At 42.4% G+C, this 20,772-nt stretch overlaps 1 protein-coding gene across 7 annotated transcripts in view; it reads right to left on the bottom strand.

Moving 5' to 3' along the window:
* tpk1 (thiamin pyrophosphokinase 1) overlaps positions 1–20,772 on the bottom strand; it is a 691,620-nt gene that overhangs the window by 651,397 nt on the left and 19,451 nt on the right. The window contains exon 1 of one of the 7 annotated variants that reach the window (XM_070881205.1): positions 1,043–1,061. The exons of the other annotated variants lie outside the window; for them this stretch is intronic. The gene's annotated coding sequence lies outside the window, so the exon portion shown is untranslated. Of the gene's footprint in view, positions 1–1,042; positions 1,062–20,772 lie in introns of those variants that run through there. 7 annotated transcript variants of the gene reach the window in all.

The raw sequence follows: 20,772 nt of genomic DNA, 5'->3' as shown, positions 1-20,772 counted from the left end.
GCGATAAGTGCAATGTGGCTACATAAGAACATAAGAAATAGGAACAGGAGTAGGCCATACGGCCCCTCGAGCCTGCTCCGCCATTCAGTAAGATCATGGCTGATCTGATCATGGACTCGGTTCTACTTCTCCACTCACTCTCCATAATCCCTTATCGTTAAGAAACTGCCTATTTCTGTCTTAAATTTATTCAATGTCTCAGCTTCCACAGCTCTCTGAGGCAGCGAATTCCACAGATTCACAACCCTCAGAAGAAATTTCTCCTCATCTGTTTTAAATGGGCGTCCTTATTCTAAGATCATGCCCTCTATAGTTCTAGTCTCCCCCATCAGTGGAAACATCCTCTCTGCATCCACCTTGTCAAGTCCCCTCATAATCTTACACGTTTCGATAAGATCACCTCTCATTCTTCTGAATTCCAATGAGTAGAGGCCCAACCTTTCCTCATAAGTCAACTCCCTCATCCCTGGAATCAACCTAGTGAACCTTCTCTGAACTGCCTCCAAAGCAAGTATATCCTTTCGTAAATATGGAAACCAAAACTGCATGCAATATTCCAGGTGTGGCCTCGCGGCTTGTGTACTCCATTTCCCTTTGCAATAAAGACCAATATACCATTGGCCTTCCTGATCACTTGCTGTACCTGCATACTATCCTTTGGTGTTTCATGCACAAGTGCACAAGTACCTCCAGGTCCCGCTGTACTGCGGCACTTTGCAATCTTTCTCCATTTAAATAATAACTTGCTCTTTGATTTTTTTCTGCCAAAGTGCATGACCTCACACTTTCCAACATTATACTCCATCTGCCAAATTTTTGCCCACTCACTTCGCCTCTGTCCTTTTGCAGATTTTTTTGTGTCCTCCTCACACATTGCTTTTCCTCCCATCTTTGTATCTTCAGCAAACTTGGCTACGTTACACTAAGTCCCTTCTACGAAAGCAAGGAAGCAGGGTAAAGGCTGGGTAAGCTCACCTCCTGCCCCCTCAAAGCTCTCCACTATCTACAAGGCTCAAGTAAGGGCGTTAATAGAATTACTTACCAAGATAGGTACAGATGCAACAACACAAGCTCAAACTCTGTTCCTCTCCCCTTCCCCCTGAACAGCTGCAGTCCTGGACTTTAGCACCAATTGGAGGAATGATTCCAACTAAAAGCCTTCTGGCTAAAGCTTTTTTTTTGACGAATCTCCCTTCATGGGCGTCGCATTAGCATTGTTCCGCTATTAAAACAATGAACAGCACTAGTAGTAAATTAACATTTAAATGAAGGCCTTATTACCCCAACTAGCATACAGCTGGGACAGACAACTTCCAACCCGAGGGGCCAGTTCTTCCTTGAGGAGTACACTTTAATCTGCTACAATAAACATCGTAACCTTTTATAATTACTCCCAGGTTAAGAAGTTGAGCGAGTGACTGCTGTACATTAGTTATCCATAATCAGAATGTAGAAAGCAGCTTATTAAAACAGAAGTTGTCATCTTGAGGGCATCTAAATATGTTACACAACATTAAATAATTTTAGAAACAAAGGTCACCCAATTAGTGGGAGATGTTCTACTAAATAAATTGAAGAGGGTAAACACAGATCTCTGATCTCTCCGTCCTCGGCCTCTTGCACTGTTCCAATGAAGCTCTACGCAAGCTCTAGGAACAGCACCTCATCTTTCGTATAGGCACTTTACAGCCTTTTAGACTCAATAGAGTTCAACAATTTCAAATCATAACCTCTGCCCCCTTTTTTTTCTCTTTTTCCCACGGCAGCTGTTGATGATTCTGACATTTACATCCTATCTAGACTCATCTTTTGTTTCTTAACGTCCCATTACCAGCTCCTTTTGCCTTGCACCCCATCATTCCTTTTATCTCTTAATCTCTTCTGCCTTCCACTCTATCAACCCCACCCCCCTTTCCCTGCACCTGCACTTGCTTAAAAACCTGTTACATCTCTAACGTTTTCCATTTCTGACAAAGGGTCATCAACCCGAAACGTTAACTGTTTCCCCCGCCATAGATGCTGCCTGACCTGTTGAGTATTTCCAGCATTTTCTCTTTTTATTATAAACACGGAGAAATGATGCCTCAGTATTTCAAAGTTACCAGATCTGGGCTAGAAAAGCAAAACAAAACAAATGTCCAATAAATAACTAATTATTCATCATCGAGTTGGATGTGCAAGAGCTTTAAAAATATAACATGTATTCCTAGATTGGATTAGATATTCTGGAGCTTTATTGACGAATATTTCTTTGATAATTTCCATTAGAAATATGCATGGAAAAAGAACCAAAAGCAGGAAAAAATTAACTCAAAAGGTTATATACATCTAAAATAGAATCATAGGAATTTACAGCACGGGAGGAAGGAGGCCATTTCTGCCCATCGTGTCCGCGTCAGCCGACAAAGAGATATCCAGCCTAATCCCACTCTCCAGCTCTTGGTCCGTAGCCTTGTAGGTTACGGCACTTCAAGTGCATTCCCAAGTACTTTTTAAAATGTGGTGAGAGTTTCTGTTGCTATCATCTTTTCAGGCAATGAGTTCCAGACCTCCCCCTCAAATCCCCTCTAAACCTCCGACCAATTACTTTCAATCTATAACTCTGGTTGTTGACCCCTCTGCTAAGGGAAATAGATCCTTCCTAGCCACTCTATCTAGGCCTCTCAATTTTATAGGCCTCATAATTTTGCAATAATCATGGGTGATTTTAACCTCCATATTGATTGGACACATCAAATTGGTCAGGGTATCCTTGAGGAGTTCATAGAGTACATAAGGGACAGGTTCCTTGAGCAGTATGTAATGGAACCAACCAGGGGGCAAGCTATCTTAGATCTGGCCCTGTGTAATGAGACTCCTAATAAAGGATCCCCTTGGAATTAGTGATCATAGCATGACTGAATTTCAAATTCAAATGGAGGGTGAGAAAGTTGGATCTCTAACCAGTGTACTAAGCTTAAATAAAGGAGACTATGAAGGTATGAGGGCAGAGTTGGGTAAAGTGGACTAGGAAAATAGATTAAAGTGTATGACCGTTGATGAACAGTGGTGTACATTTAAGGAGATATTTCACAACTCTCAAGAAAAATATAATCCAGTGAGGAGGAAAGGGTGTAAGAGAAAAGATAGCCATCCGTGGCTAACTAAAGAAATAAAGGACGGTATCCAACTAAAAACAAGGGCATACAAAGTGTCCAAAACTAGTGGGAGGACAAAAGACTGGGAAGCTTTTAAAAGCCAGCAAAGAACTAAAAAAATGATTAAGAAAGGGAAGATAGACTATGAAAGTAAACTAGCACAAAATATAAAAACAGATAGCAAGAGTTTCTATAGGTATATAAAAAGGAAAAAAATAGTGGCTAAAGTAAATGTTGGTCCCTTAGAGGATGAGACCAGGGAATTAGTAATGGGAACATGGAGATGGCAGAAACTCTGAACAAATATTTTGTATCAGTTTTTAGGGTAGAGGACACACACAATATTCCGACAGTGGATAGTCAAGAGACTATGGGGGGGGGTGGAGAGGAACTTAACATAATCACTAAGGAGGTGGTACTCAGTAAGATAGTGGGGCTAAAGGCAGATAAATCCCCGGAACTGATGGCTTGCATCCTGGAGTCTTGAGAAGTAGCGGCAGGGATTTTGGATGCACTGGTTGTAATTTACTAAAATTCCCTGGATTCTGGGGAGTTCCCAGCAGATTGGAGAACTGCAAATGTAATGCCCCTATTTAAAAAAGGAGGCAGATAAAAAGCAGGAAACTATAGACCAGTTAGCCTAACATCTGTGGTTGGGAAAAGGTTGGAGTCCATTATTAAAGCAGTAGCAGGACATTTGGAAAAGCAAAATTCTGTCAGGCAGAGTCAGCATGGATTTATGAAAGGGAAGTCACGTTTGACAAATTTGCTGGAGTTCTTCGAGGATGTAACGAACAGGGTGGATAAAAGGGAACCAGTGGATGTGGTGTATTTGGACTTTCAGAAGGCATTTGACAAGGTACCACATAAAAGGTTACTGCACAAGATAAAAGTTCACGGAGTTGGGGGTAATATATTAGCATGGATAGAGGATTGGCTAACTAACAGAAAACAGAGAGTCAGGATAAATGGCTCATTCTCTGGTTGGCAACCAGTAACTAGTGGGATGCTGCAGGGATCAGTGCTGGGACCCCAACTATTTGCAATCTATAGTAACGACTTGGAAGGGACTGAGTGTGACGTAGCCAAGTTTGCTGATGATACAAAGATGGGAGGAAAAGCAATGTGTAAGGAGGACTCAAAAAATCTGCAAAAGGACATAGACAGGCTAAGTGAGTGGGCAAACATTTGGTAGATGGAGTAAATGTCGGACAATGTGTGAGGTTATGTACTTCGGCAGAAAAAAAAAATCAAAGAGCAAGTTATTTGGAAGTCTTGCTACAGTTATATAAGGTATTGGTGAGGCCACACCTGGAATACTGCATGCAGTTTTGATTTCCATATTTACGAAAGGATATACTTGCTTTGGAGGCAGTTCAGAGAAGGTTCACTAGGTTGATTCCAGGGATGAGAGTTGACTTATGGAGGAAAGGTTGAGCAGGTTGGGCCTCTATTCATTGGAATTCAAAAGAATGACAGGTGATCTTATCGAAACATATAAGATTATGAGGGGGCTTGACAAGGTGGATGCAGAGAGGATGTTTCCACTAATGGGGGAGACTAGAACTAGATCTTAGAATAAGGGGCCACCCATTTAAAACAGAGATGAGGAGAAATTTCTTCTCTTCGAGGGCTGTAAATCTGTGGAATTCGCTGCCTCAGAGAGCTGTGGAAGCTGAGACATTGAATAAATTTAAGACAGAAATAGACAGTTTCTTCAACGATAAGGGGTTATGGGGGGCGGGCGGGGAAGTGGAGCCGAGTCCATGATCAGATCAGCCATGATCTTATTGAATGGCGGAGCAGACTCGAGGGGCCGTATGGCCTACTCCTGTTCCTATTTCTTATGTTCTTATGTTCTTATGTACACCTCAATAAGGTCTCTCCTCATCCTCCTCTATTCTAAAGAAAACATACCCAGTCTATCCAATCTTTCCTCATAGCCAAAATTCTCCAGTCCAGGCAACATTCTTGAAAATTTTCTCTGTGCCCTTTCCAGTGCAATCACATCTTTCCTGTAACGTGGTGACCAGAACTGCACACGCAGTACTCTAAGCTGTGGCCTAGTGTTTTATACAGTTCAAGCACAACCTCCCTGCTCTTGTATTCTATGCCTGAGTTAATAAAGGCAAGCATTCCATATGCCTTCTTAACCACCTTATCTACCTGGCTTGCTACCTTCAGGGATCTGTAGACATGCACTTCAAGGTCCCTTTGTTCCTCTACACTTGTGTGTCCTACCATTTAATGTGTATTACCTTGCCTTGTTAGCCATCCCCAAATGAATTACCTCACACTTCAGGATTGAATTCCCACTATTCTGCCCACCTGACCAGTTCATTGATATTTTCCTGCAGTCTACACCTTTCTTCACCATCAACCACACAGCCACTTTTTGTATCATCTGCAAAATGTCTTAATCATACCCACTTTATTCAAATCTAAATCATTGATATATACCACAAAAAGCAAGGGACCGTGTACTGAGCCCTGTGGAACCCCACGGAAACAGCCTTCCAGTCACAAAAACACCCATCAACCATTACCCTTTGCTCCTGCCTCTGAGCCAATTTTGGATCCAACTTGCCACTTTGCCCTGGATCCCATGGACTTTTACTTTCCTGATCAGTCTGCCAGGTCAGACCTCATCAAAAGCCTTGCTAAAATCCAAATACGCAACATCCACAAAATGTTCACAAGACAGACTACTCAAAACATTCCAGGGATACCAAATCACTTCTCCTGAAATTCACGTTGGAGCAAAATTTCAGCAATTCACTGAAAACTATGTAAAAAAACCTCTTGGTAATCAACAAAAATATTTGAAGTGCAAGTTTCTCAGTCAACAAACATGTAAAGTACAAGAAATTAGGGTAAATTTCACATAAAATGACCCGGAAGCAATTTGATCACACTGCAAAGAAAATGCAAGGGCTGAAAAATGCCTGCGCATATATATTTTGTAGTGGCGAAGCAGCTGGACAATCACAATACCACATTCTTGGCTAACCGAGCTCTTGATCCAGTTGCAAGGAAAACCCAAGGTAACTTGGGGCCAGAAATTGTCCCTTTTTTAAGGCCTTACCGACCGGGGGCAGGTGAAGGGTGAGACCCCATCCACAATTGCCCCCAAGCTAGCGGCGGCGGAAACGGGTTACCGCGCACCCAGACTTTCTGCCCTGCCTGGTGATCCGACCAGTCAGCCGTGCGCTGACCCCTTACCACCCGGCGACAACCCCTTTTCCGCCCTGCATAAGCACGGCCACCGCTAGTCGCCGTCCCCGACAGCTCCATGAGGCAGGAAGCTGCTGGAGGCTGGGCAGTGCGGCCGCCCTTAAAGGGGATGACGCACCACCACGGCTACCATTTTCTTTTAATTGTCGACCGACTGTGGCGACTGCGGGGTCAGCTAGACCACCAACAGGCAGCCCGGCACTCCCTCTTAGGTGCCGGGCCGCTGGCCCAGCCAAACCGTTCCATGGTGTCCCAGCGGGCGCCACAGAGGCCTCACTAGGACTCGCAGCATCCCTCCCCCTTAACTAAAAGGGAGGGACATTGCCACGTTGCGCTGACGTCATCACCGTCCTGCTCCCGACCTGAACCCGCCTCTACACCGCGTCAAAGTGAAAGAGCTGAATTTCCCGCCACTGCCCATCTCCCGCCGGGCGGTAATAATTCAAATAATTTGAAGTATCTGCTCAAAACAGGGCGGAGGGCAATCCCCCATCCCCCCACCCCCCAGAATTTGATTAGCTGCAGTGGACCGTCGACTACCCAATATTTCAGGTCTCACCTTTACTCCTACATGCACCATCACAGTCATTAGGAACTTCTTGGCTTCCTCATCCACCACATAAGCCGGTGTCCTACACCTGTCACATCAGTAACGGTAGCCCCTCCATTCTCCGGTGACTCAGCAAAACGCCCCAGCCCCATCTTAGGGTGACTGAGCAGTGCGATAGTCAAACCCCTTTGCAAAAGGTACGCACAGTTAAATGAAAATCAGTGTTGCAGAATCACAAGATCTCACTAGAAGTTTAAACCTGGATTAGAGATTGTTTTATCACCTTATTAACTTTACGGAACTATCCATCCGTTGAATTTCAAACCTTAGTTTTCTGAATTCATTAAAACCATCAATTCCCACATATCTTCTGCACAAATAGCTTTACTAAATCTATTTTTTTTCAGCACGACTGCTTCCATACATTTGCCTCAATTGCTTTACTCCTGCCCTGCATTTCTCTTTCTAGAACATTTTAACAGACTAGTGAGGACTCCATAGAGTCCAAGCCCTCCAACTGGATTCAATTTTGCAGTTCTAGGTTTGTCAACATAGAAAGTGGTGACCTAGAAGTGATTTCACGTGAACATTTTGAAAAAAAGCAATAGGCTATTTAAAGTCTGAATTGTGTAAATGGCCAAAGCTGTCGGATTCAATCACAGACATCTTTGCCATCAAAGACTGGCTATCCATTCAATACAGCCAAGAGAAATCGAGCCTTCTGTGAATAGCTGTTGATCTAATTTAATAATGAGATGTGTAGTCAACTATTACCTGCTGTTTTGGTATAACTTCAAAAGGATTTGAATCACATCTGTGGTTAAGCTTGTCTGTGGGGAAAATCGATGGCCAAAGTCAGCTTCACAGCCAGAGTTTAATGTTTGTGCCAGTTCAACAAGGAAGCGAGCCAGATTGCAGTGACAGCAAGTAAACTTCCATTGAAAGTCTACATTCAGAGAAAAAGCTAGTGGCAATTTTATTATTTTGTGTGTCAAGGAGGGTGGCAGAGTGTGATTCACTGTTCTATAGTTTATTCTGCATTCAACTGTTCTTTTCAAATAAAATGTGCACTCTTACCAGCCCAAGAGACAGGCTCTGAACCAGACTCCTGGTCTGGTATTGTGTATATTTTGTTCACTGTTCAAAAAGAGGAGAATCACGTTCAGCATTCCAGTAGCTGATATACTGAATAAGGATTCTCTTATGACCTCTGGGTCTTGCTATCATTTACCTAGATATTCAGCAGATTAAAGTTCACTCTAGATCATAAGAGACACGGGTTCTGTTTACGGGAGTGACGACAATACTGAATCCAAGGAAATAGCTAGAATAAAAACCCAAAAACGTAACAGCACATTGACGGGGTAAGCAAACCCATAATACTTCCAGTTATACAGTAGTTCAAAATGAAGTAATATTGTTTAAATACTTAGCAAACACAGAGCAGAACACAAAACCTATCCTGACAATACATTCTAAAACACATTTTCTCTTATAGTTCAGGGAAATTTCAAAGACAGCAGACAAAAAAACAAAACAGACTTAATAACAATACAATGAGTTACCATAAATTAGGAACCCCAATAACAGAATGTGTGTAATATAGTATAAGATCCTGTTATAAAATATCACATACTCTGGCTTATTACGTGCAATACTATGGGAGATCCATCAAATGATAGCTCCATTGTGTCCTTTTAGAGAACAGCAGATAGCTGTGAGTGATTAGAGGTTGGTCACCAGATCTAGAAAGAACGAAGATCTTGCATTCATATAGCACCTTTCATATCCTCAGGACATGACAAAGCACTTTACAGTGCAGTTGCTGAAGTGTTATATACAAACTTGGTAGCGAAGTTCTGACAAACTAATCTAATCTATAGGTTCAGATACCAACAAAGTACAAAAATTAACCACCTTCATATTTTCTACATCACTGCCTTGAACTTGTTGCTTGATAGCTATTTAAAATGTACTTTGATTTTTCAATGTTATTTTTGCAGTGTCAGTAAATACAACACACACACACACACATGCATACACTAAAAATGCAAACATCTCAGACTTCAGATGACTAAGTGCTAAGCTTTATTTTCCACACTCTGATCTTCATCTAGACCCCAAACTGTACACCGTACAGAATAATAGATATATAGAATTGATTGCAAGGTAGTTAATTAAATCGAGGTGTTCAGATTATACCACGAATTGAGAGAAAAATTTAAGAGGTATTTATTACTGTTTTCCAAACCATACTATTAAGTTATAGCCCGGACAACCATTTCAGAGTAACATATTTTCTACAACAGGTGCTGTGAACTTCTTAGGGTGGTTTTGTTTCGTTTCAAGTTTGTTTCTGCATGGGAAACAAACTTGAAACCAAAGTTATGTAATAAATACATAAAACAAAAACTAAAAGTTTAATGATAGTGATATTATGAATGTGATGCAATTATTACTGGAAAATTCAACTTCATATACATAATATAGCTTTTGCAACAGACTAAGTGAACGACAGTTCAGTTTCTTATGGAGTGTTAATTATGTAAAGGACAGACAAACTAGCAATACCCAATTTTCTGCCAGATTTTAGGCCTGTAACTCCTAAAGCACAAAAGCATGATTAACAGATGGGTGGAGAAGGAGATTCTTCCATCAGGTTATCTGGTCATTATCACATTGTCCTCTGTCGGCCCTTGCTGTGCACATATTGACTGCCCATTTCCCATTATAACAGTGACTACTCTTCAAAAGTACTTCAGTAGCTGCAAAGCACATTGGAAGGAACATACTGAGGTTACAAAAGGGAGTAAATAAATGCAAATTCTTTCTTTGTTTCATTCCATGTAAATATTTGAATCTGATTTAGTTTCCTTCTTTGCTACCTGATTCTAATTTAACTAGCTCACGGGAACAGCAGGGAACTTAAAGAGGAGCACCCGATACCAGCACCGAGAGCGGGAGCAGCTGGGGGTGGGGGGGGGGGGGGGGGAAATCAAAGCAGATAAGTGATTGGTTGGTGAGTACTTCCCACTTTTTTCTAAACTTGGGGCATTGGTTTAAATTAAGAGCCGTGATTACAGATTAAAAACTATACATAGATAATTGTTATTTCAAAACTTGAAAACTTAAATAGTTAAATAAAATACAATAGAGATGGCAGGACGGTGAGGTGAGGTGTTGCAGCTGCAGCATGTGGGAGCTGATGGACACCAGGGTGATCCATGGCGATCACATCTGCAGTAAGTGTTAGCAGCTCGAGGAACTTCAGCTCAGAGTTGATGAGCTGGAGTCGGAGCTTCAGACACTGCAATACATCAGAGAGGGAGAAGAGTTACTTGGACACTTTGTTCCAGGAGGCAATCACACCCCTGAGCTTAAATACTTCAAATATGGTCCGTGGTCAGGCGTGACTACAAGTGAGGCAGGTATGCAGATCCAGAAGGTAGCATCAGCGCTTGCACTTGTCCAACTGGTACGAGATTCTTGCAGCCTGTGTGGATGAGAGCAGGGACTGCAGGGAAGATGAGCAAACTGACCACAGCACCATGGTAAAGAGGGCCATTCAAGTTGGGGAGTAAAAAGAAATGTAATAGTGGTATGGGACAGTATAGTTAGGGGGATACTGTTCTCCGCAGCCGAGAGCGTGAATCCCAAAGGCTGTGTTCCCTGCCCAATGCCAGAGTTAAGGACATCTCTGGGCTGGAGAGGAATTTGGAATGCGAGAAGAAAGATTCAGTTGTCGTGTTCCATGTCGGTACCAATGACATAGGTAGGTCAAGAAAGTGGTTCTGCTGAGGGAATATGAACAGCTAGTGACTAAATTATAAAACAGAACCACAAATGTAATAATCTCTGGATTGCTACCTGAGCCACGAGCAAATTGGCACAGAGTGAATAAGATCAGAGAGATGAATGCGTGGCTCAAAGATTGGTATGGGAAAAATGAGTTTTGATTCATGGGGAAAGAGGGAACTGTTCCATTGGGACGGGCTTCACTTGAACAATGCACAGACCAGTGTCCTGGCGAGACGAATAACTAGGGTTGTAGATAGGGCTTTAAACTAAATAGTGGGGGGGGGGGGGGTTCAGGTAAGGGGAAATGTAAAAAGTCAAAGAGAAAGGAGAAGGCATGATAACCAAAATGTGACAGAAGAGTATACAAACATAACAATGCACCAGAAAGTAGAGTCAGTGTAGAGAAAAATGGTAAAAAGACAAAATTAAAAGCTCTTTATCTGAATGCACGCAGCATTTGTAACAAGATAGATGAGTTGACAGTACAGATAAAAATAAATGGGTATGTTCTGATAGCCATTATCGAGACGTGGTTGCAAGGTGACGAAGGCTGGGAACTGAATATTCAGGGGTATTTGCCATTTCAAAAGGATAAGCAGAAAGGAAAAGGAGGTGGGGTAGCTCTTAATAAAGGATGAGATCAGTGCAGTAGTGAGAAATGATACTGGCTCAAAAGATCAAGATGTAGAATCAGTTTGGGTGGAGATAAGAAATAATAAGGGAAAGAAGTCACTGGTGAGAATAGTCGATAGGCCCCCGAACAGTAGCCAATAAGTATAGGCCCAATCTCCTCAATGTTTCTTAATAAGACAACACTTTCATCTCAGGAATCAACCTAGTGAAGATTCTCTGAACTGTCTCCAATGCAAATATATCCCTTCTTAAATGAGGAAACCAACACCGTATGCAGTACTCCAGGTGTGGTCTTGCCAACACCCTGTACAGTTGTAACAAGACTTCCCTACTTTTATACTCCATTTCATTTCATTTCATTTGCCTTCCTAATTGCTGTATCTGCATGTTAACTTTGTGTGTTTCATGTACAAGGACCCCCAGATCCCACTGTGCTGCAGCATTTTGTAGTCTCGCCATTTAAATGATGACTTGTTTTTTTTATTTTTCCTACCAAAGTGGATAACCTCACATTTTCCCACATTATACTCCATCTGCCAAATTTTTGCCCGCTCACTTAACCCATCTATATCCCTTTGCAGATTATTTGTGTCCTCCTCACACATGCTTTTCCTCCCATCTTTGTATCATCAGCAAATTTGGCTACAGGACACTCTGTCCCTTCATCCAAATCATTAATATAGATTGTAAATAGTTGAGGCCCCAGGATTCAGTCCTGTGGCACCCTGCTAATTACAGTTTGCCAACCTGAAAATGATCCATTTATCCCAATTCTCTGCTTTCTGTTAGTTAGCCAATCCTCTATCCATCTAATATATTACCCCCAACCCCGTGAGCTCTTATCTTTTGTAGTAACTTTTTATGTGGCAGCTTATCAAATGCCTTCTGGAAATCCAAATACACTACATCTAGTGGTTCCCCTTTATCCACTCTGCTTGTACATCCTCAAAGAACTCTAGCAAATTTGTCAAACTCTATTTCCCTTTCATAAAACCATACTGACTCTTGATTTGATTGGCCCTGAAATTCTGGTCGGAGGCTTCCTGCGGGCAATTGCTTCCGACCAGAGAATTTTTCTGAAAGTACCTTGTGGTGCCGGAGGCGCCTTAGATTCCGGTGGGGAGGCCTTCTCTTCCTGCGCTGCGAACTGCGCTCCCGTCCTCCAGGTTCCCACACAGAAGGTGCAGTCATGTGTGACTGCTCAACCAATCAGGTACAATATTCTCAATTAATAGCAATGGGAACTCCGTATCTACGAGTTCTCATTGCTATTAATTGAGGAAAAAAACAAACAATAACACCAATTAAAAAATAAAAAACACACCATAACTTTAATTTCAATTAGTTTTAATTGACAACTATCTGAGAAAAAAAATTCCGAGTTTTGACAGTTTTTTAAATTATGGTTTAAAATATGCACCTATCCTGCCAATGGTTTCGCAGGATCTTGCGGAGGCAGCGTTGGTGGTACTTCTCCAATGCTTTGAGGTGCCTGCTGCACATAATCTATGTCTCTGAGCCATATAGGTCTACTGCTCTGCAGACCATGAGCTTGGTGCCGAATTTGAGGTCCTGGTCTTCAAACATTCTCTTCCTCAGGTGACCGAAGGCTGCACTGGCACACTGAAGGCGATGTTGGACTTTGTCATCGACGTCTGACCTTGTTGACAGTAGACTCCCGAGGTATGGAAAATGGTCCATGTTGTCCAAGGCCTCTTCATGGATCTTGATAATCAGGGGGCAGTACTTTATGGCCGGGGCAGGTTGGTAGAGAACCGTTGTCTTATGGATGCTTAGTTTAAGGCCCATACTCTCGTACGCTTTGGTAAAGGTGCTGATGATGGTTTGGAGTTCGACCTCCGAGTAAGCGCAAACGCAAGCGTCATCTGTAATTCAATGAAAGAGGATGGGACGACCTTGGATCTGGACTGGAGGTGACTGAGGTTGAACAGTTTCCCATTTGTTCTGTAGATTAGTTCGTTGACAGAGCCTTGCTTGACCCTGGTCCGCATGTGTATTGGGTCTGTGGTGGATCCGTTGGTGAGGATCATGGCTTGCACGTCATCGTGAAGCAGGCGGAGGATCATGACAAACTTTTGAGGGCTGGTCGCACTTGAGGAGGACACTCCATCATCCTTCTCGGCTGAAAGTATCGAAGGCCTTTGTGAGACCGAAGAAGGCCATGTACAGAGGCTGGTGCTGCTCCCAACATTTTTCTTGAATTTGATGCGCAGCAAAGATCATGTCCATTGTGCCTCTTAGTGGGCAGAATCCACATTGCGACTCTGGAAAGAACTGTTCAGCCACTGGGAGAAGACGACGGAGGAGGATTCCTGCGATGACCAACCCCACTGCAGAAGCAAATCTGTGATTCAGTGTTCCTCCTCTCGCTTCTACAACTTGTTCTCAGTCTTGAAAAGTAAAGTATCCAAGTAGCATTTCAATTAAAACAACCAAGCAATCTTGCAGCAGTCCTTTTCAAACCATCAGTAGTAACCAACAAACCTTAAAGGTAGTAAGGGCTTTCATCTTCTGTATTCTGCAACATTAAAAGCTACCACTTTATCCATCGATATCCTTTCCTGATATTACAGGCCCAAGATTTACACCTTGCAGGAACTAACTTCAATCCATAATCAATTAGATGTAATGCAGTACTTTCAAATTATTTTTTCATATTGTCCCCGGTTGTCAGAAAACAGAAATCAGGTGATGCAGAAAAGTAGACTTCTGTTGTCCATTGAAAGGTTGGTGAATTTTCTAAACTTCCAGTTTCAAGCTGTAAAAGCTCTCTTCGATCAGTCACCTTCCCCTTCAATGTAATAATATCCATTCTTCAAAACAAGAAATGTGAACAAACAGCAACAAGAATGCAGGCTGGGTGTATTCGGTATATGAACAAAAATATTTGCATCACACTTGGGTGAAGACTTGACGGTTACCTGCAATACAACACTTTTCTTTTCCTCACTGGACCACTGACAAAACAAAAGGACTAATGAATTTCTTAATGGCAGCTGCCTCCAAGAATTCATAACCACGCTGATCTAATTTTTTTAAATTCAATAAGGCATATCTTCTTGTCCTCTCCTTTAATGCAGCTGGATCAATTAACTATCATGTTCATCGTTGAGGCATGTCCAATATGAAAACCATACCGAGCAGAAGTGTGTCTGACATCCTGCATTAATCTTATTTCTCTTGGATTCGTCATGGGCTAGGGACTTTTAAAAATCAAAGTCAAACTGGGAAAGTTGAAAATTACTTTTAAAACTATTTTCTTTTCTACAAATACTGCAATCTTTTGTGACATAACTACTGCATTTTTCTTTATCTAACACTCTGCTAATAATAGTGCAAGAATCTGAATGGAAAACAGGCCAATAAATCTTAAGATGTCAGGATGTGATATGATGTTTAGACTTCAACTTAATTAACTGTATAAAGATTAGCATCCTATTTGGAAAGCACGAGGGCATAAGTGATCATTTTTCCTGAGATTTCCATTACCTTTCACATATTGCCTACTGTTCTGCTCAACTGCAAGCATGGTCTCTTAGCAATTTTGGTTTCCTATATGAAGATATTGAACAATGTCACCCAATTAATGGTGACTGGAACCACCTTACAAATTGGGAATGAGCTCCATCCTAGCATTGGGTGACAGGGATATTTGGTATCTCCGTGATACACTGGGCCCAAGTTTCCACATGATTTGCGCCTGGTGGAGAACGGACTATCTTAGAAATCGCAATTCTCCACATTTTTTTTTTCTGCAGTTCTAGTCAGGTAGAACAGTTCTACTTTGGAACAGAATTTTTTCTTCAAAAGGGGGCGTGTCCAGCCACTGACGCCTGATTTGAAAGTTTCCACAGTGAAAACATACTCCAAACTAAAGTAGAATGGAGCCAGTGAAGATTTTTGTAGAACTGAAAAAACCTGTTCTACACATTAAAAAATCAGGCGCAGGTTACAAATTAGGCGTCCAGAACGAGGTGGGGGGGGGAAAGGGAACTCATTAAATTCTACAATAAATCCTCATTTATACTTCTACAAATAAATCCAACCTGAATAAACATTTATAAGCCAAGAAAAGATTAAATAAACCATCTTCCTACCTGTGTGAAAGTGCTTCAGCCAGGGAGAATTCTGCAGCCGTTCGTGCCGCTGAGCGGGAGGGGGGGGAGAAAGCTGTTCGTGTCGCTGAGCGGGAGAGAGAGAGAGAGAGAGAGAGAGAGAGAGAGAGAGAGAGAGAGAGAGAGAGAGAGAGAGAGAGAGAGAGAGAGAGAGAGAGAGGGGGAGGGAGAGGGGGGGGGAGGGAGAGAGAGGGGGGGGGGAGGGAGAAAGGGGGGGGAGCGGGTGTTGGGTTGGTCTGGTCGGCGGGGGGTGAGAGCAGGTGTCGGGTCTGGTCCGGAGGCAGGGAAGCGGGTGTCGGGTCCAGTCGGGGGGGGGGGCGGGGAGCAGGAGCTGGCCGTGGAAGGAGCCTTATTCACGCAGCCCCAGTGAGGCCATTCAGCCAGGGCTAGGGGCTGCGTGCTTCGGGCCCCTCCCACACAGTTCAGCGCCTGGAGCTACTGCACTTGCGTGCCGACTGTAGCGCGCATGTGCAGAGGTCCCGGCACTGTTTTCAGCGCAGGGACCTGGCTCCGCCCCCCCCACAGCTCGTGCTGGCTGCGCCGAGAGCCAGAGGACCTGCAAGTAGGTGGAGAATACCGAGGATTTTTTTAGGCGCGAAAAACGGGCGCCCAGTTCGGAGGGGCGCACGTTTTTTTTCTTGTGGAAACTTGGGCCCATACAGACACACACACACACACAAACACACATATATATATCCTTTATAAATCCAGAAACATCTTCCAATGCATACCTCACTAGATTTTGTATAAAGGTCCCTAATTATATCTATCTGCATTTGTATTCTGGATAACTGATGGCTAAATGCAATAAAGCAGAAGGCAATCGCGAATGGAGACAAAGTCATATTTGTTAAACTTAATATTCTTGGTAAACTGGGGCGAAAGTGTAGAACTTCTCTTCACTCTTACAAGCTTCCCAGAAGAATTGTACTTCTAATTCATCATCATCATAGGCAGTCCCTCGGAATCGAGGAAGACTTGCTTCCACTCTAAAAAGGAGTCCTTAGGTGACTGATCAGTCCAGTACGAGAGTCACAGTCCCTGTCACAGGTAGGACAGGAAGTCGTTGAGGGAAAGGGTGGGTGGGACTGGTTTGCTGCACGCTTCTTCCGCTGTCTGCGCTTGATTTCTGCATGCTCTCTGCGATGAGACTCAAGATGCTCAGCGCCGTCCAGGATGCACTTCCTCCACTTAGGGCGGTCTTTGGCCAGGGACTTCCAGGTGTCAGTGAGGATGTTGCACTTTATCAGGGAGGCTTTGAGGGTGTCCTTGTAACGTTTCCTCTGCCCACCTTTGGCTCGTTTGCCATGAAGGAGTTCCAAGCAGAGCGTTTGCTTCTAATTCAATGTCTGTCCTGTATCACGTTCCAAGAAAAAGACATAGAGCTTATTTTGAATATAAGTGCTTATTACAGAAGATTACTGTAAAGTAATCTAGCAGTCAACAGGAGTATTAAATACCAAGATAATATCCTGAACCTTGTGACAGTGTATGGGAAGCTGAAGCACTTTCAAGCACAGGAAGGGCGCAGCATACTCTAAATGCCATTTTGGGATTACCCTTGACCATCTATTTGATAATAGAACATTATCAGTTTAAAAGTGGAGGCAAAGGGAGCCGAGCTTACTATATTTAACTTATGACTAACTATGCTGAACTATAATATCTCAATTCCTAAGCTGGCATTATTACAATAACTCAATAATCACAAATACAGGGAGAGCAAAATCCAGTCATCTGTTTGGATGAGAAGTATTTGGTTTCTCTCTCTGTATCAGCCCCTTTCAGTTGACAGCTTGGCAATCCAGAAAACATCTTTCAACGTATACTTGGCTCTCTTTCTATTGAGGCCTACAATTCTACTTCTAACCAAACTACTTTATTTCAAAACTGCACTGACAGCATCGTTAAGAATGTTAGCCGAGATACAATTACTTGCTCCCCACAACTTTTAATAAATCTGATTAGGTAGCAAGGCAAAATATGGTATAATAACCTGACAACTTGAGCAAATTCATACCTGAAATGGCAATTTACCTGTTCTCCTCAAATATGCTGACTGAACTGCTGAGTGTTTCCTGTATTTTCTATTTTTGGTACAGCAGATGGCTGTTTTCCTCATTCTCATTTAAAAAGACAGCTTCCACATACAATCCCATGCTCCCCATGACTTAAAACTTACATCTTGTGTGCTTGGAATATTGGAAATAGCATGCCTCAGGGCAAACAATCCTCCTGAGGACCGGAAACTAGCTCCTGGATAGCATGCAAGATACCACTACATGTCACATCACTTCAAAAGACACATCAGATATGCCAGACACTTTTCAAACAAGATAATTAAACAAGTTTAATCACAAATAAAAGAAGCAGTATTGTAAAGTCCAAATATGGTGCTTGTCAAATGTTGTTTGATAACACTCCTGTGAAGCGACTTGGGACATTTTACTGTGTTAAAGGCACAATATAAATGCAAGTAGTTGGTTGTTAAAGTCTGGAACCAATGTGTAAGGAATTAATCAAACAAAGAGTCAGATAAACCCTTTTGAATTCTTCTTACAAAACTTGAGATGAAGTATCGCTCAGGAAGGAAATAAGTAGTGTTGTTCTTCAATGTACAGAATGTAGCCATTTTGTAAATTATGCATTCATGCATTTACAGAACTGAATTTAACTTTTGTGGCACAGCAAGACAATGTGAACTGCCAACACACACAATGTGCAGAACTCAATCCCTTTCAAAAGTCGGCAACTGTCTTGAAGAGTGGTCAGATAAAGGTTGACAGCTGAACAACAGATACTAGAGGTGTTCAAAATCATGAGGGATCTAGACTTAGAGAAACTGTTCCCATTGGCAGAAGGGTAGAGGACCAGAAGGAACAGATTGAAAGTGATTCGCAGAAGAACCAAAGGCGACACAAGAAAAAACTTCTTTACGCAGCGAGCTGTTATCATCGGGAATGCACTGCCTGAAAGAATGGTGGAGGCAGATTCAATTGTGGCTCTCAAACAGGAATTGGATAAGTACCTGAAGGAAAATGATTTTCAGGGCTACGGGGAAAGGGCAGGGAGTGGGCCTAACTGAAGTGTTCTTGCAGAGAGCAGGCACAGGTTCGATGGGCCAAATGGCCTCCTTCTGTACTGTAACCATTCTATGATTCTATAAAACCTATAGACACAAATCCACGAGGATGACCAATAGGAGTGGTAATGAGGATTGGGTTTAGCAAAATTATGCAATTTCGACACACAATAGGGATTGGACAAATTCTATTGATACCTGGTTCAAACCATCTATAACATAGTTGATTTTCCTGAACAAAAACAAGCAGCCTTGTTTCTGTAGCAGAGACAACAGTGTCTCTAGAAGTCTTAAGATGGCAATGGTTTCATTTTTAAAAACTATGGCTTTTAGCTCTATGGATAATATTCATTTTTGTCACAGTCTAAAACTTTGAAAATTCCCAGCAACCTTGGACAAAGTTAACAGACTGCAGTCCGATTGAGCGTGTACTACCAAACTGTCTCGAGTGTTCCTTGTAAAAGAACATATTGGGCTAGACTTTCGGCACATCATCGCCCATTTAGCGCTCATATAAGAGCTGAGATGCAGGCTATCGCCCATATTTGCTGAAAAGTGGAAACTAGCACCCGATTATAGCCCAGTTATTGCCGACCCAACTTTCGCATTGCTGAATGAGCTGCATCGCTTGGCCTACTTTTTTTTTTTAAATGATGTCATCCTCATGCAAGGCCGAGAATAGTGCTCATAATGGAAACTTGCGCCCGATTATGGCCCAGATTATCGCCGAGCACTACTTTGGACATTTCGCCCAAATGATCGCTGGTCCAAAGATAAGCTGAAGAAAAGCTGCAATAACTCAGCACTATGGGGAGAATCTGTAGTAAAAGGCTGTCAGGAGAATCAATTTGAAAATTATTTTAAGGGCCTTTTTTGACTCTTGTCAATCATCTAATCACTTTTATTTGTTGAGGACAAATTAAGGGCATTTATAGCGATTTATAGTGATTGGGAGGGGGGGGGTGGGTTGCAGAATAGAAATGGGAGAATAAAATGAGAAAAGTTACATACAAGTACATTGCTGTAATGTCAGGGTTAATATTAATCATGGATTTTTCACCCTCTGGTCCACAGTACAAGTAGAACCAGAACTAGGGTATGTCATCCCATGAGGAAGGAAATGGAGTTCACCTCAGTTGGCCGATAGATTTTATTTTATAAAGCAACAGGGGCTAGAATAAAAGAAAGGTTCTATAATGTTATTGATGGGGACCAGGTCCCGTTCGCTCTATCAACCCCCATGGCAAAGGTGCTTTGCCTGAAAAAAAATGCGCATGTGCAAAATGGCCATTGCTATGGATGCCAGCCTTGCACGACTGAATACATCACTAAGGCCCATTTCACATCGCTAAGGCTATCGCCCAAATTAAAAAGGCGAAACTAGTGGTTTTTAAAATGGCCGATATTCCAACAATCCTGAAAAATAAAAAAAGCATTAAGGTTGGAAATATCGCCCATGTACAAGGACACCCAGGTCCCTCTGAACACCAACCACCAACATTTCTGGAGAGCCTGACAGCATTGTATGTAAAGCTTCTCATTGTCTACACTTGATTTCCACCCCCCCACCCCACTCTTCCAGTACTGCTGACGTGCAGTCATACACCTGCGTGCAACATTGCATTTAATGAAGTTAGCAAGCTAGCAACTTCATTTATAAACTGCTCACGCAATCATTTGGTGGAGCAGCATCTGTCATGATCAGATGAACATAAAAGGTCAAGATAAAGAAAGGCCATTCTGCCAATCAAGTTCATACCTTTAGTATTCCAACACATCCAATCTAGTATCAAACTGGATTCTTTATTCCATGAACGTCCGATTCCACTACCTTACCTGGTAGATTCCAAATGCGTAAATCTTGAGTACAGGTTCTTTACTCTCAAAATTTGCTTTAAAATTTACTAATTTAACCAATTTTTGTATTTTATCAGTAAACAACCAAAGATTACAATGGCACAAATATACCAAAGTTATGAAAATACATATGTTGCATCATTAGAACACAAGATAAGAAATAGGAGTAGACCATTCAGACCCGAGAGCCCGCTCCGCCATTCAATATCATGACTGATCTTCTGCCTCCACTCCACTTTCCTGCACTATCCCCATATCCCTGGATTCCCTTAATATCAAAGCATCTATCGATCTCTGTCATGAATAGACTCAACGACTGAGCCTCCACAGCCCTCTGGGGTAGAG

This window comes from Pristiophorus japonicus, chromosome 5 (assembly GCF_044704955.1).
Source record: "Pristiophorus japonicus isolate sPriJap1 chromosome 5, sPriJap1.hap1, whole genome shotgun sequence".
Taxonomy (NCBI): Eukaryota; Metazoa; Chordata; class Chondrichthyes; family Pristiophoridae; genus Pristiophorus; species Pristiophorus japonicus.
This window is presented reverse-complemented; position numbering and strand designations above follow the sequence as displayed.